The sequence below is a fragment of the Zophobas morio genome, unplaced genomic scaffold (assembly GCF_036711695.1).
Source record: "Zophobas morio isolate AGI-343-1 ecotype UQ-CSIRO unplaced genomic scaffold, CSIRO_AGI_Zmor_V1 ptg000007l, whole genome shotgun sequence".
NCBI classification, from domain to species: Eukaryota; Metazoa; Arthropoda; class Insecta; order Coleoptera; family Tenebrionidae; genus Zophobas; species Zophobas morio.
Genome location: NW_026972112.1, coordinates 9189354 through 9202971, shown reverse-complemented (window position 1 = coordinate 9202971; position 13618 = coordinate 9189354). Strand labels below are relative to the sequence as shown.

Here is a 13618-nt window from a genome sequence, read left to right as displayed (position 1 = left end):
ATAAATTTGGCATTAGAATTGATTTTTTTGGAACATTCAATGCACGAGTCGGCCATGTCGATAATCGCCACCGATCGAATACGCGCGATAACACCAAACCAAAAACAGCAACAAGAAAGAAAACCTATCAAGGTTTTTAGTTCAAATTGGTAGTGTTAGCAGGAAGCTGTTGCAATAAACCGCTGAAAACACGGTTTTCTCAGTGAGAACGCAACCCTTACCGAAAAAAGGCGCTTATGAAAATGACCAGAGCAAAGTATTATGAATTAAAGTAAAAGAGATACCTCTAAAATAGGAAGAATTTACCACCAGCACGCACAAGCAGTACACACACCGTCACCGTCACGAACGAAACTCTGTTTGATTAAACAGGCTATATATTTTTTAAAATTTTGACTTTTTTAAAAAGAGTGACTTCGAAAAACCGAGCAAATTCTTTAAAAATTTAAACTTTTTTAAAAGTCACCTTGAAAACCAGACTAAAAGCATTAAAAACGTATTGTGTTCTGAGGGGGCCTTACTAGTAGTGTGATTACAGTTCCAACATTTTTAATAAACTCAAATATTTATATCTCATTTCTGAAATCGCAGACACATAGCCAGACATCTGACGTCTTCTTTCACAATCCTTCGCCTTTCAACGCTTAGATTACACAAAAAATCCTTGTATCACCATTAATCATTTCTGACGATCTGTCACTTTACAATAACCGAACCATTGCAAAAGAATCGAAACGGTGTCACACCTGTACATTTTTATTTACTCACGAATTACAAGACTTTAAGCAACAGCCGTTGTCTTCGGTGTCCTTAAAATGGTACTTGCTTTAGACCAACGATTTGGCAACAATTACCAACTTGGTACATCGATGTTTTGCAACACTTTGTCGAATATCATATCAACTTCGGGCCATATGCCACCTTTTAAAAAAACTGCAATGCTTTTAAACTGCGCTAGGATTTAATTGAAGGCGATGTTTTGCAACAGTTTATCGAATATAATACTTCGAGCCATATGCCACCTTTAAAAATAAATGCAATGTAGGTATTACTTAAATTGTTCACTTCGCCTTTTAGAAAGCACCAGTTGCACCCGTATCCTGTAACAAGTGCCATTGCACAAGCAGGAGAGTGGAAATGTATCGGTTTCGTTGGCATGGTCTCGTTCTTAATAATTAAAAATCCGAAAAACTGTTGCGAGAATTGTTCGAATGCAAAGTGGACGAGTAGAAGTAGATAAAGAGCACTAAAAGTTTTAAAGGATAATAGATTCGTGTCGCAACGACCGCGTCTAACGATGTTGTCAATTTGAATATCGAATTCACCTCGCACCACAGGCGGAGTTTATTAGTTAGTCCGACAAACTTTCGCCTGGTGGTCTCCATCTGACGAATACAAACGCCCAAATTGATTTAATTCGCGATTAATTGTACGCGATGAGACGCTAAAGACATCGAAATGGGCTCTTAAAGAGGTGTTTTCTTCTGCGAGTAATGACACGCAAAATTATGTCATTTTTTCGCAAAACGACCCCGCTTCGAAATCTTAAAATTGCACTTTTTGCGTAAAAAATTTCGTAATTTAAAAAACCAAAACTAGAAACAGCTCTGTTGGTGCACAAGAAACTTCAAAACAGGTCCGAGAAATATTTAAAAAATCGAAAAGGTTGCCCAATTTTGGAAGACTATACAAAATTTCGAGAAACTCCAAAAGTCCAGGTTTTTAAAATTGTAAAAAATAGATAGGTTTAAAATGATCACCTTTTTAGAATGGTGAGGCCAGCTGTTGTTAATTTAAGAAAAAAACTGCATTAATTCATTAATTTTTTTTTAATATTTCCTGCATAAGCAGTTCTAAAAAATATGAGTGCATTGAAAAAGCACAATAAGCAGATAATTTTTAAAACGCCGTCATCAGATTTTTTGGAAAGGGTAAACAGTTAATTTTTGATTAGCGTTTCCTACGTTTAATCTTAAAATGTTTGCAAGATTTCAAAGCAGTCGGTTTCGTAGTTTCTAAGTTAAATTGTAAAATGTTATACAATTTTGAAATGTTTCCCAAAAATCTATATAAATATACACATGAGTTAGTAAAAAGGCCCGGAACGGTTGAATAACTTTGTTATTTGAAAAGCTTTTTTTTTGGAAATTTGGTGTGGACATACATATACTTAAACATGGCGACTTGATTGTAATATTTTTCTTTTTTTATCGCTTTCGCTTTGACACACAACATGTTTATTTCTACTGATACTAAAATAGAAAAAATTCACAAAAAACACCTAATATTGTAAAATCACGTCATGTTTGAAAATAGTAATAAATAAAAAACTATGAGTGGGAGTACCTACAATAAACAAACAATTTGGAAGTGATGTAATTGATCAACAAAATGTCTTAATGAATCATGTATGATTCTACAATATTAGGTGTTTTTTTGTGAATTCTTTTCTCTGTTTTTATATCAGCAGAAATAAACATGTTGATAATTTCTGACAGTAGTTTTTTATTGTGCTAACACTGCTAACATTAAAAAAATCTGGGTGTTCCATCAAAACAAAAAATATCTGTTAAACCGAAAGCGATAAAAAAAAATTGGTCTAAAGAGTTTAGACAGTACTTTCCTCGTTGTCGAAAACGTGACGACTGCATGCCTATTATGATTTTTTTTCGCATTAGATTCGGTTTTATAGTTCCTGATTAAATCAATAAAATAAATTTACGCATTCATTAATTTTTTTGGGTCATCCTGTATTTGCAAATCAAAAAAATATGAATGGAATGATAAATTACAAGAAGAGACTCATCATATTTTGTACATTTTAGATAGGATTTATTCAGCAAAATTTTGGGGTGACGTCATTCATTTTTTAGAGGGGATAAGTAAATATATTGTGATTAAAATTTTATCATTCTTATCATAACTGTAAACCATTTGCAAGATTTCAAAGCATTCGGTTTTGTAGATTCCAAATTAAATGTCAAAATGTTGTTTCCTAATTTTGATTTTTTTTCCAAAAATCTGGACGTCTCAGGTAAAATCTCAATTCGGAGTCACAAATTACATGTGTAAGACTATGTTATTTGATATAATTTAAAACCCAATTACTATGTACAATTTTGAAGTGACGTCATCACATTAATGGTGGGGATGATTAGGCAAATTTTGGTTATCATCTACAGGATATACCTAAACCTAATATAAATACAAAATTTGACAACAATCGGCCCAGTACTTTCGGAGATTATCTGTCTAATAAAAATCCGGGACGGCAAACAGACGGACAGACAGGCGGACAAACGGACAGACGGACAAACGGAAACGGGAGACCTATTTCTTCGTTTTCTAGGGGTCATGAAAGATCGAGAAAAAGTAAAAGTAAAGAGTATGCCGACGGACTCGATTACAATACTTCCTTTGCTTACGCTCGGGAAGTAAAAAGGAAAAATGTTGTAATCAAGTCGCCATGTTTAACTATATATCCAAAGCAAATTTCAGAAAAAACTTTTCAAATAACAACGTTATTCGACCGTTCCGGTTCTTTATACTAATCCTGTATATATGTATTATATTAGAGCAAAAAATATATGTTTTTTTTTATTGTAGATTTACAATCTTAAAGAACACGCTAAATTCCAAAGCAGTTAGTTCAGTACCCTGGAAGACTATTTGTGGGATAAAATCACCAACATACAGATAAAGACGACAATCGAACAGAAATGGGTGACATATTTTTTCATATTCTAGGAACTTGAAACACAAACTTTTCCAGATTGTTGTTTCTAAAATTCTAAAATCATTTAAAAAAAATTTTAGATTTAAGAGTTCCAAAGACCAATTTGGTATCCCACAATTTTGCTAAATAGCAGAAAAAACGCATGCAATAATATTAGAAGATATTTTTTTTAACTGACTTTAAGTGTTTGAAAACTTCAAAAATTCAGTCGATCAATTAATACTTATTCTTTGCAAAATTTTGAAGATATTTGCCGATATCAAACATGAGTTACAAAAAATACAGCGTTTTGAAAATTTATGGTTTAGAACAATTAGGGCCAGTTTATAGAATGTTTTAATTGAGATTACAAGTTAATCACGTACCTAGTACTTTAATGTCGCATTAAAAATGTAGTTACAAACACCTCTCTCTTACACATTTGTTGATCACATTACACAACATCAATTTTTCTAAAATGATGAATTTATCAACATACGCAAATTCCAAATAGATTACCTGGAAATTAGCAGTTGTTAACTTATTTCATCACAATTGAGAGGGGGTGGGTGGGCGGGGTTTTATATTTCGTATATATTTTTTTAATACACGAAATCTTTTTTTCCCAATAAGAAACTAAAAACATATTTAAGTATCGTGTTGTTCAACTAAAACTATAACTAACTAAAAAAAGTCCCGATCTCAATTATGATAATTTTTTATTCGGAACATAATTGCAAAATACGTATTTCCCGAACAAAATTTTTAATATTTTTTAAATTTCTTGTTGTGAACAGAAGACTACACATATTACGAAAAAAAGGACAAAATATAAGCCCCACCCACCCACCCTATCTCAGTTGTAATGATTTTTTTTTATTCGTTGGCAGACCCAGCGGCGGAGTTTAATTGCAAAATGCATATTTCTTTGCAAAATTTTACTCTTTCACGAACATATTTCACTAGGTAATTTCTTGTAGAGAAATGAGGTTTTTGCAGCTAAGCCTCGCCCTCGGCTCACGATGAATAAAAAAATCATCACAATTGAGAGGGGCTGGGTGGGCTGGGCTTATAATTTGTACACTTTTTCTAAACTCGAAATCTTCTTTTCCCAACAAAAAACTGTTTAACTATTGTGTTGTTCACAAAAACGATATACCTATATTGAGACAAAAAAAAAAAAAAACAAAGATTAAGCACGACCCACTCGTCCCGATCTTAATCGTAACAGTTTTGAACATGTTTTAAGTTTCTTGTTGTGAAAAGAATAGTACGTATGTATATTAAGAAGAAAGAGCAAAATATATTTTTTACCAGTTAAAGAATGCAAACCTTTCAAATTTTCCCCAAGAGTGATACTTTTTTATTCACGCAGAAAACCTCTGCTTCTGCGTTAGAAACTCGTGGTAGGTGAAATATTTGTATCAGTTTAAACAGGATGGTATACAACAATACATTTGCATGTTTTAATCGTATTTTATTATTTCAAAATTACAAAAATTGCATACAAACATCAATTGCATCAAATTCAAATTTGAGCTGTCATTCAAAGATAACTAGCGCCCTCATAAGGTAAATGGCGTCGAAAGTAACTACTGGGTTATCTGTCAAAAAACCTTATCAATCCAACTATCAATGTAGGCGACGGTAAAAATAATACCCGATGTAAAAAAAATGTATTTAATTTAAAAAAATTAAAATTTTCCAACGAGTGCCGACGTATATACTTTATAGACACTCTGTAGAATAGAATATACTAGCGAAACAGCAATAAAAATACCATGAAAGGCAGTCATGGATTTTTGAAAATTCATAGCTGTGGTTATTCGTATTTTTTATTGATTTTTCTGTATAAATACAAAATGACTAAAAATTCAAAAATCTTCCTTAAAAAAATGGCACATAAAAAGTGAATTAAAAACAATATTGAAAACTGAATTGTTTTAAATAAAGTGTTTTTTGCAAATTTGATTTGGGAAAAATTTATAAAAAAAAAAAGCCACTTCTAAAATTCTAAAATTGTGGATAATTAATCCAACAGTACAAACAAAAATTTTTATAAGTGAAAATGTTAAAATCACACAAGTCTGTCTCAGATATTTTCCAAATTATGTAGTGTATATGGTAGCGACAGTACTGTTTTGCCGTGCTCTGTAGTTTTGTGGTTATTTGAAAAGAAATTGGCGTTCAATTTTTGTAAAGTTGGTCTTATTCGCAAGATCTTTACGTGGTCTTTTTGACTACATAAGTGGTTCGTCACTGGTGTAATCCCTCTTCACAGAAGGGCCGTTGTAAGTTACGATTTACTGCAATTATCTTATCGTGGCTTGTTTTTACCTCTCACCTTTGTCTAATCAGTGAATTCCCCTTCCGTGGTCCGACTGTCTCGTGTACTAAGTCACCTTGAAAGACCCCAAGGTGCATTTAATTGTGTCCCTGTGGTTGTTCCTCTAATTTTTTGAGAATCTGCCGATATGCCTGCCTCTTGCTTTCATTGTGAAGGCGCTGTAACACCTACCACCCCGTCACTTAAATGTAATGGAGCTTGTAAAAAGCACTTCCACGTAAACTGTTTGAATTTACCCGAACCCGATCTTGTAAAATTTACTGTTAATAAGGATCCATGGAGCTGTTCTAAATGCTTAATAATGACTAACATTACCTCAGCACCTATTACTTTTGCCCAAATGGAACAACTTATGAAAAATCAATTAGATGTACTTAAAGCAGAATTTTTCAATAAAATAGATGACTATTTTGGTAAACTGGATAATAGAGTTTCTGCCGTTGAAAATGATGTCAAATTGTTGAGGAATGAATTAGATACTTTTAAAAACTCTGGGACGTGCAATGTCGATAGCGTTATAGAAGAAATTGAAGATCGTAAGCAAAGAGCATCTAACATCTTATTATTCAACATTAAAGAATCGTCAGCAACAAACGTCGCCGAAAGAGTTGCCGATGACTTTAAAAAAGTTGAAGCCATTTTATCACCTTTAGGAGCATTTCCTAATCCTAAAACAATTGTTCGACTTGGAGTTTCTAAAGATAATCATAATCGTCCAATGAAAATTATTTACAACAATGAAAACGATGCAAAAGAAGTATTAAAGTCCAACAAAAATAACAAAAACCGAAATAACCATTTTTGTCCGGACTTGACGGAAAGACAAAGGAAGCATATAAATGCAGTTAAGAAAGAATTGCAAGACAGGCTTTCGAAAGGAGAAGACTTGGCTTTGAGATATAAACATAACACTCCTTATATAATTAAACGTAATTCTTCTAAAAATGTCCCAAAAAACTAATAAACTGTTACTATCATAATGTTGGGGGAATAAGATCTAAATTAGAGGAATTTTCAATTAATGTCAATAGTTGTGTTTATGATGTCGTAATAATTATAGAATCTTGGTTATGTGAAAAAATACAAAATGAGGAGTTAATGTTACATAATTTTAATATTTACCGTGCAGATCGCAACGAAATTACTAGTGCCAAATCTCGAGGAGGTGGAGTATTGATAGCCATTAACAAATGTTTGAATTCTTCGATTGTATATATTGGTGAGGTTGTTGAAAGTCTTTATGTTTCTCTGAAATTGAACGGTTCAGCTTTCATCATAGCGGGTGTCTATATTCCTCCGAATTCGCACATTAGTGCATATGAATCACATTGTAATGATATGGAAATAGTGTCAGAAAAATTTCCCGATCATAAATTCATAGTTACAGGTGACTTTAATTTACCTGATATTAAATGGACCCAAAACGGTGTTGAAGGACATGGGCATACTGTTCTTAATCAAGACTGCTACGATGTTGTACTTAGTACTTATTCATTTTTAAATTTAACTCAAGTTAATCTAATTCCGAATAATCGAAATACTTTTCTCGATCTAATCTTTACAAGTGTAACTGAAATGAAAATTTACCCTGCAATTGATCCACTAGTAGGGGATAGTATACATCATATTCCTTATTCGTGGTCGATCTGCACCGCTTCAAATCCATCTCTTGAAATAGAATACACTGTATTCGACTTTGCAAATGGTAATTACTTTCTATTTAATGATTATTTAGCTTCTGTGTGTTGGAATACATGCTTTGAAGGTTATGAGCTTGATGAAATGATAGCGATATTTTATGATATTATATATGAAGGTTTAGAAGTTTATATTCCAAAAAAGGTTATAAAAATAAAATCTTCCAAATACCCTCAATGGTTCAGTTCTGAACTGAAAACACTGTGCTACGAAAAAAGGAAAGCACACGCTATATTTAAACAATCGAATGAACTTCAAGATTACGTTTATTTTAAGAGTTTGAGATCAAAATGTAAACTACTATCGAAAAGTCTTTATAGATCGTATGTGGATACTGTCAGCGTTTCCATTATTAACAATCCTAATGTCTTTTGGAAATTTATTCGAGAAAGGAAAGTCCCTAACAATATTCCAGAAGAAATGTCTTATTTAAATAGAGTGGTGAATGGTGGTAAAGAAGTTGCCAATTTGTTCGCAGAATTTTTCTCATCGGTCTATATGGTTAATGATTCTTCTAAGATAATTGATAGTCAATTTAAAGATGAAGTTATTGATACGGGTTTTATAATAACGATTAAGGATATATTTAACACTATTTCTTCGTTGAATGACTCTACAAATGCTGGACCAGACGGTTTAAGCAATGTATTCTTAAAAAAGTGTATATGTACTTTATCAATACCACTATTTATGTTATTCAGCAAGTCCTTGGATACTGGTGTATTTCCTGATGTTTGGAAACTGAGTTATGTTAAACCTATTTTTAAATCTGGTCAAAGGAACAAAGTTGACAACTATAGAGGTGTTTCCAATCAATCGGTTATCCCTAAAATTTTCGATTCCATCATAGCTAAGCAGTTACAGTGGGCAGTTTCAAAATTACTTACTAATCAACAGCATGGTTTTTGTAAAAATAAGTCAACATTATCCAACCTTTTGGAATATTATTCGTTTCTCAATGAATCATTTGCGAATAAATGTCAAGTGGACGCTGTTTATACAGATTTCGCAAAAGCATTTGATCGAGTGGATCACAATGTATTAATTTCAAAGCTTAATAGACTTGGTTTTAGAGAATATTCCATAAAATGGGTTAAATCGTTTCTTACTAATAGGTGGCAACAGGTTAAAATTGGCAACCACATTTCTGATTATTTTGAAGTTACATCTGGAGTACCCCAGGGCTCACATTGTGGTCCAATTTTATTTCTTCTTTTTATAAATGACTTGAGTTATTGTATTAAATCTTCAAAATTTCTATTCTATGCAGATGATCTAAAGATATATAAACAAGTTTCATCCATAACTGATTGTCAGGAATTACAAAAGGATTTAAATAATATATATGAATGGTGTGAAACAAATTTTTTAAAACTGAATTTAAATAAATGTCATAAAATTACATTTTCTAACAAAAAAAATATGATCGATTATGATTATTATATTGGGAAAAGTTTGCTCAAGCCTGTTAGTGAAATTAGAGATCTCGGCATACTTTTTGATAATAAACTCTCTTTCAAAAGTCATTATCGATACATATTTAACAAGGCTCTGCAGATGTGGGGATTGATTTGGCGCCATTGCAAGGATATGAGCTCTCATGCACTTAAAGTGCTATATTGCTCTCTCGTGCGTTCTGTTCTGGAATATGCTTCTTCAGTTTGGCATCCAACATGCGACACTCATATTTCATTGTTAGAGCGTGTTCAAAAAAAGTTTTTGAGGTCTATTGAATTTAAAGAACATCATCTACATCAACAAGGTGAATATGAATGGGTCATGAGCTTCCTCAATATTAAATCCTTGGAGATACGTAGAGATATAACGGATTTATGTGTTCTTCACGCCATTATTAACAACCATATAGATAGTAATGACTTATTAGCCAAACTAATGTTTAGGGTTCCAAATAAAAACTGCAGAACTACTAGATCTTGTAAAATTTTCAGAATTAACAAAGCATCTACTAATATGTCAACTAACCACCCATTGCGAAGAATGATGAAACAAGCAAACGAACTATCTAATTTTGTAAAATTTGATATTTTTAACTCAAACCTTGTTGTATTTAAGAGAATGATAAATAATCTTGTATAATTCGGATAATTTAAAATTGTTTCTTTTTGTGTTTATTGTATGATCATTGTTATAAAGATAATTAATTAAGTTAATCATATACCTTATGTATTTGTAAGTTTAATTTTCTTACTTTTTGTAATTGGAGTTATTCCGTAATAAACTAATAATAAATAATAATAATAATAATAATAAATTATGGGAAATAGTCATTTACAGAGGAAATAGTTGTTCAAATCCAAGACTTACGACAAAAAGTTGACCCGAATTTGAAAATTACGGTCAAAAGATCAAGGTCCCGCAAGTTTGTTATCGAAAAATAAACTTTTAATTTTAGTTAATTTTAAAAATGGATGCTTCTAAAGAATCTCAAATTTTAAACAATTACTCTAGTAATAGATTATTAACATAATAAATGTTAAATGCTATTTTACTGATATTAAAAAATAAATAAATAAATAAAAATTAGTTTATTTTGCGAAAAATAGATAATATCAGTGTAAGAAAAAAAGAAGTGGAGATCGAACTTGTGATCTTCGCGTTATTACCCAATATGCATCTGTACTGCGTTCCTCTTACAATGTTAGAAAATGTTTTTTAGAAAAATTGGATTTTTTTGCGAAAATCTGAATGCCTAGAGTAAAAAATCAGAACGGATTCGTAAACACAAGTACAGAGGTATGTTATTTTAGAAATTTAAATAGCACTAACTATGAAAAATTCGGAGATGATATCATCCGAGTGTTGTTGGAGATAATTAGTCAAATTAGCGTTTTCCCATCTACAGGGTATAATAAATAATAATAAATAAATAAAGTTTATTACGTCAAAAAAAAGCAATACATGATTAGTTGAAAAACAAAAACAATTATACAAATAAAAATTTACGGAATTCTCTCTTGAATTTATTAAATGATACACCAAATAAATATAATAAGTACTTTTATAAAAATCGATATGACGACAGACAAACGGAAACCTTTTTTCGTACTCTAGGGGTCATTAAACGTCGAGAAAATATGGAAGTAGCCATTCGTCGTTCGGGAAGTAAAAATTCAAGATTCGGCGAAGAGTATGTGCAATTTGTGGGATAATTGTCAACAACTAAAATGTTCCACAATTCTAAAAGTGTTTTGAGAAATATTTTTAATAAAATTTAGAAGAAAATCTGAACTTCCTAAATACAGACAAATTTTGTTTAAAAAATCCAAAAGAATTTCAAAAATGTTAAAACATTTTCAAGAGCAAAAATTACGATGAAAATATAAGAAGCCATTCAAATAATACGCTACCAAAATAAAATCACCACTTGTTTAAAGAATATTTTTCGTTTTTCAAAATTTAAAAAAAGGCAACTGAAATATCAAAGTGTACATTTTACAACAGGTGTATTTATTTTGCTGAAAGATGTTCTAAAAAACTACTTTGTTAAATATTTAAAATTAATTTTTATGTAAGTTGTTAAATCTAATCTTAAAAATGAAACCTGAAATCCTGAAAAGCGAAAAATTCTCAAGGTGCACAACAACTTGCAAAATTATAACAACCGTAAACAAACTTCTAAAATACCACACAATTTTATTTGACCCCAAACTAGTTATTACAGTGCGACAATTTTACCGGAATTCTCCGGCAAAACTCACAAAAACGGCACAATTTTATGTAAGCCTAATTTAACAAACACTGCAAAAAGCGACCGCGCCGAGCTTCTCCGCGGTCACTAACCATTCGAGGGGAACCCAACACTTCACAAATTCCCCATAAAAAACTAATCACAAATGCATCCGGAACTTTTGTTGGTCAATACAAAAAGCGACCTCCTTAGCATTTTGATCTAATTATGAACTAGAGCTGATGCACTCGCTAAAAAACGTTAACCTACTTCCATTCCGTCTGGACCTCCATCCACTTCCTTAAGGGCAATGATTTTTACGAGCCGACAAATTGGCGAAGGATAAAAGGCCCTGCCGTCAACGATATCAACTTCCGGCAGCTATAAAATGCATGGGCAGACGCGTTATTTGTGGGATATTAGATTACGCTATTATCCTGCAAGGTGATCGGTCGTTGACTGGAGAATATGTGTCAGCTGGTAGTTCATTAAACAAAGGTCTTCATAATGGGTACCGTTGGAGGCGCAATTTGCCAAACTATAACTGTCGTTAAGATAATGGTAAATAAATGGTGCCGGGGTTCGGTTTTGTAAAGTTCAAAGTCTGGTGTGACTATGTGGTTCTGGCAGCTGGTGAAAGCATACTTAAAAAATTGATTGAATCAGCTGTCCTTGACACATCGCTTCTAGTGACAGTACTCTCGCAGTCTATAAACAAAATATTAAGTATACAATATTTTCAAAATTTTTGATAATGGATTTTTTATTTCGATTTTTTTTTCCATTTCCACATCGGTGTCGATTGTTATGCTGAACGTAAATGTTACTACATATGACGACTACTTTTTTTAACGGCACTAATAAAAGAGGTACGCTTTTATGTTCTTTGTACATGAATATAGATTTTGTTTTTTTTTTTAACAGACTGCGACGGAATAGTTTGTGCATTATGTTCATAATAATTATCCTCTCATTACTTTTGTTGTTGTTTATTTAATATTTCTCTGAAACGTGGCTGTGACGTATTTAACAACTTTCACAAAAAAACCAAAATAATAAAAAATGAGAACTTGTGGAAAAGTTAAGTAAAATTTTCCCAGATTTTGCGCTAACTGACAACATTTACCTCAAAATAAATTAAACAATCAACTCCACACTCGGAAATTCTACTAATTATAAGTTAATTTATTAGCTGAGAATGAGTGAATGGTACGTAAGTGATTCAAACACTATGAGGTGAATACCATAACGACCACAGTAATTGAACATAACGTAAATCATGGGAATTTTCTATTATAATTTTAATTATTATTACATAAACTTTAAAAAGTGCTTGTGGTAATTTAAAAACAGGGTGATTTTCTCCATAGACAACAATGCTACTTCCGATCATTCACATAATTTCACTTACAAGAATACACAGAAACACAAAATAGAGTCAACAACCCTGTAGATAACAATGTTGTAAAATAAAAGTATTAAGCGCAACTAATTCTTTAATTCGTGAATTCGCACAACACAAGCTAAATTTAGATCGAAACAGTTCACCTATCATGCTCGCGTTTTATATTCCAAATTATTACTTGACAACCTTGATAAAAAAAAAACATCCTGATAAGCAGATCGTCACATACCACTTCGAAATTTACATTGGAGTGACACGTGGGTCTATACTAAATCTCGTATGTTTCGTTTTTTCTATCAATGATCCAAACGGATATGCTCACCATAAACCAGTTGCATGCGGGCGACACAAATTCATTTCTAGTACAAGATTCGGATGTCGTTGGAAACATTCTAACGCAGTTTATTCAACCGGTTTTTGTTTAGTCCTCGTTCTTTAAATTACAACAAATAGGATTATTTTATAGTCTGTCATAATAATGGTTGCTATAGCTAAGTAAACTACATAACGGAGAAAGTCAAAGAACTGTAAAAGCGAGTCAAAAGTAGTGGAAAAGGAAATAAAGACCTAAATTAAATAAATTAAAGTTGAAATATATGAAGCGTCTATTTTTCAAAGTCTGTCTGATAGTTAAAATCCATTAGAGATATCGTCCAAAAAATGCGACTGTACTATAAACTGTTTAATTATTTAAGTCTTGACCAAATTATTACAACAAAGAAGAGCTCTGAGGAAGTTTTTAATGATCTAAGACGATTCGAGCAG

The 13618-nt window shown here is 31.9% G+C and overlaps 1 protein-coding gene across 1 annotated transcript in view; it reads right to left on the bottom strand.

The window, feature by feature from the left end:
• Positions 1-13618, bottom strand: part of LOC135124442 (transcription factor IIIB 90 kDa subunit) — a 105168-nt gene that overhangs the window by 64781 nt on the left and 26769 nt on the right. The window lies entirely within an intron of this gene.